Below are 4,458 nucleotides of genomic sequence, written 5' to 3' on the forward strand. Positions count from 1 at the left end.
ACTATGTTCAAGAAAAGTTACAACATCAGGGGTTATGCTGAATCGAGAAAGGGGATTATATGCTGGTTATATGATGAGCAGTTGAGGCTCTTTGTGATTAAAAGGTATGATGGGGTTCAGTACTTCAAGAGGCTGTTGAGATCGTTGAATACATTGCCTGAGTGTGAAGTGAAGGACTTAGCCAGATTGGGGTTGATAAACAGGAGTGATGATAACATGGCTAGGGTCATTGGAAAGATAGTCTGGAAGGAAAGCATAAAGGAGAAAAAGTTCGATCTGTTGAAACCACAGAAAGGAAAACTTATTGAAGATAAAGATAGAGGGATGAGAACAGATGGCAAGTCTTGGATGATCATGAAGTATAAGCCGATCCGGTGTTTAAAAGAAGTGCCGATGAAACAAATGCCCAAGGATGTGCTCAAAGATCTGAAGTGGTGGTACGTTGATTGTGAAACAGCTGAGGCAGTAATGGAGGATGAAGATGAACAAGAGCTGATGAGAGTATATGATCCTATGCATTTAGTGAACTTGTCTCAAGCTGATCTGCAGGTGCTGAACGAGAAGAAAATATTTTATATTCCTGCTTGGAAAGAAGAAGCGAAGAAATATCAAAGAGTTGTTTCGGTTTGTGTACGAGAAGGCGTTCATGCTTGAAGATGAAAGATACAAGATTGTTGAAGATTACAAGACACGTGCTTGAAGATAGAGATATGAAGCTACTGCCAAGGAGGAGTCTGTTGGTACATGATGTCAGTAATTCAGTGTCTAGTGTCTGTAATCGAGTTAGTTGGATTTGTATTTTGTTTTAAGCGAAGTTAGCTCACAAGTTCGCTGATATAGGCGAACTTGTGAACCAAGCGAAGTTAGTGACAACTTCGCCTAAACATGTTAGGCGAAGTTTTCGTGCTTTATAAGTGTTTAGGTTACGGCTTAGGATAGAATAGATAGTTAACGAGTTTACGAGTTGTGTAACCGGTGATCAGTGAATCACGTGTTTCCAGTTGCAATACAATGTGTCTTTGTTTATTGTAACGTGTGTTTGATCGTGTTAACGTGTATCGTCTTCTACGCTCGTATCGTCTTACGTAGGGATTCCGCACCTACGTAGAACGAGATATTCCGTGTAGATCCGGCTGGGAGCCTACAGTTATATGTTAAATGTATTAACGAATGAAGAGTTCATTCGTGTGGTTTAATGTAACGAATGACACATTCGTTAACTGTTAAGTTAACGAGTGTGGTCATCCCCTATTTATATGCTGTAACTTATTCATTAATGTAAAGTTTTCAAGTTTGTTTATCAATTCTCTTTCGTTACTCTACCAATTCACATCATTCATATCAATCATAACGTATATCAACCTTAATCGTATACCTAAACATCATGTATCGTCGTAATCATAAGTTCTAGATCCTAACCAAGCTCTTTCAAGTGGTATCAGAGCCTTGGATCTAATCTTCGATACATAATCGAGTTAAAACCGTAATCAATTGATCAATTTCGAACATGAATTGATTGATTTTGTGATTTAATTGAAGTTCAAAACCAGAGACTGGTTATTCGTCAAATTGAACCTGATTGAAGAATGTTTGTGACTTCGGACATGGCTAGATAGGTTCGGATTTGGTGTTGGATTGTTTTGGTATAAGTTTTAAGTAGTTTCAGCAAGATTCGGACGAGTTTGAAGTTGAAATTGGAAGTTTGAATCGTTGAAGACTGATTCGTTATGATGAAGTCTTATTCGTTAGGATGAAGACTGATTCGTTACACTCATTCGCTAAGACCTAACCTCTCATTCGTTACAATTTCAATCTCATTCGTCACGCTAAGATCAAACCTTATTTGTTCAAACTTCTTCGTTAAGCCTAATTCGTTAAGCCATATTCGTTAACTTTCATTCGTTAACGAATATCTTAGACATTCGCTAAAGTAATCAACTTTTAATGAATTCGTTAAAGTATCTCAGTTTAACGAATATTCCATTCGTTAAAACCTATTCGTTATTAGCTCATTCATTAAAGGGTTAACGAATGTGAAGAGATTCGTTAAAACCCATTCGTTACTAGCTCATTCATTAAAGGGTTAATAAATGTGAAGAGTGTCATTCGTAAGGAACCCATTCGTTACTTACTGACTCAATCATGTGAACAGTAAACTTTGTTAATACCTGAAGTTTATAAGTTGGTTTATCATGGCTGCTCAGAATTCATCTTATTATGCGTTAGCGTCATAGAACGTCTTATTGCAACAGATGCTGACGATGGATAACGAGATAGGCAGTCATAATAAATGTCCCAAGCTGTTGAAACTATCGGACTTTGCCCGTTGGGAACCAAGATTCCGTGCATATCTGGGATCTGTGCATCCTAGCAGTGTTCGTTTTTTTGATGATGTTTATGTTGCACCACTGATCGGTAATGACAACACGAGTTGGACTCCGAAACCGTTTAAAGAGTATGAGACACATGAGTTGAAGGACTTTGAAAGTGAGACGAAAGCATATTCTACACTCACTATGGCTTTACCGGAACATATTTTTCATCAATATAGTACAATCAAAGTCTGTGCTTCATTGTTTACTACCTTGAAAACGAGAAGTTTGGGCAATACTCTCGAAAGCAAGAAGACCTTAGTGAAATTCCAATTCAGAACCTTTATTCTGATGAAAAATGAAACTGTAGAAGAAATGATCAACCGTTTCAGCCACTTGATTGTTGAGATGTCTTCTGTTGATCTTGAGCCAACAGAACAAGACAAGATTGATACTTTGAAGAATGCTTTACCTACAGACTATTCAATTTTCCTGTTTGTGCTTAAAGAGAAATGATTCTTTCAGAAACTTGAACTGACTGCTGTACAATTCATTAATATGATCGAAGAAAGGGAATTCGATCTTAAATGTCAATCTACTTTGAAAGAAAATCAACATCAGCAGTCGTCAACTCAAAACCCGTTACTTTATGGTGGTGCGTTACCGGCAAATAATGTGACAAGCTCAGTGCCTATTAATGCATTCTTTGCTCAATCCCAAGAGGATCCTAACGTAAACAGTCCTCATAATGTATGTTTTATGACAAATGGTACAACTGGCAACTCAAATGCTCATACATCAAGCTTGCCCAAGGTTAATCTACAAGAAGCTGAACAACAGTTCGCTTTTGTATGTGCGTTCATGACTTCATATGAACAACTGGTGGGAAGTAAAATTGCTACGAGCGATCTCACAGATGAGGACTATGATCAAATCGACCCAGATGATTTTGAGCTTATGGATTTGAAGTGGAACATGGCCATGATTGTTTGAAAGGTTAAAAGGTTCATGAAACGAATGGGAAAAGATCTTCCCACGTTGAACAAAAGGGTTGGGTTTGATAAGTTAAAAGTCAAGTGTTATAATTGCAGTGGATTTGGCCACTTTGCCAAAGAGTCTGACAAGCCGAAAAAAGATTATTCTGGCTCAAGCAATTTTGACCGTGCTTCTATAAAGTCTTCATCTGGAGGAGATAAAAGTAACACTGCTGGCTCTGGTGATCAAGACAAATCTCTCATTACTCAAGCTTTATTGGTAAATGACGGAGTTGATTGGTCTCAGTGGTTATTGGGAAACCAGGCAAACGTTGCTATCGTTGAGCCTGTGGAGAATTTTGAGGATGCCAGTAGCGATAATATGTTGGAGAGTAGTGATTCATCTTACTCGGAGACTGACAGTGATCAATCTCTGTCATCTCAACCAAAATCAACTCCTGAGAAAACTGAATCTTATGCCTACATGGTTAAGATTGATGAGGTATGTCATACACCTCAAATTAATGTAAATGAACCTGCATCAATAATGGTGGATTGTTCTGAGTGTGCTGTGTTAAAAACCAAACTTGAAACAGCATTAACTCAAAACAATACATTTACTAATGATTACTTCACGATCAAGGAATGCTATAAGCAAAAGACAAAATTGCTTGAGCAAGCTAATCTGAAAATTCAGAAATTATCAGATAGTAATCATGATCTTAAAGCAAGGTTCATTGTAAAATTATTGAAGTGGATCAACATTTAAAGGAGATTCTTCGTCTCCGAACTTGCATTTCCAATCTCGAACAAGAAAAAATGGAATTAAATCATAAACTTAGTAAATTCGGAGATTCTTCTTTTCTGTTGAATGAAATAATCGAGGTTAACATTCACATAAAAAGAACGAAAAAGCAGGTTTGGGATACGTCGAAATTCCTCCTCCATTTAATCAGGATTACAGTAGCATTCCTAAGGCAGAAAATTCTTTAAATATGTCTACTGATAAACCTGAAAATGTTGAGTCATTTGAACCGACTCGTGAACCAGTTAATATTGAAAGCAAAAAGGTGTTTACTAAAAATGAAATGGATGGGTCAATTGAGGAGCTGATTGAAACAGATGTGATTGTTAAAAATAAGGACATTCCAATTGACAATCACATTCTCTGT

This window comes from Bidens hawaiensis, unplaced genomic scaffold (genome assembly GCF_021521415.1).
Source record: "Bidens hawaiensis isolate Kalapana, Puna unplaced genomic scaffold, B.hawaiensis_p1.1 tig00419426_1, whole genome shotgun sequence".
In the NCBI taxonomy this organism is placed as follows: domain Eukaryota; kingdom Viridiplantae; phylum Streptophyta; class Magnoliopsida; order Asterales; family Asteraceae; genus Bidens; species Bidens hawaiensis.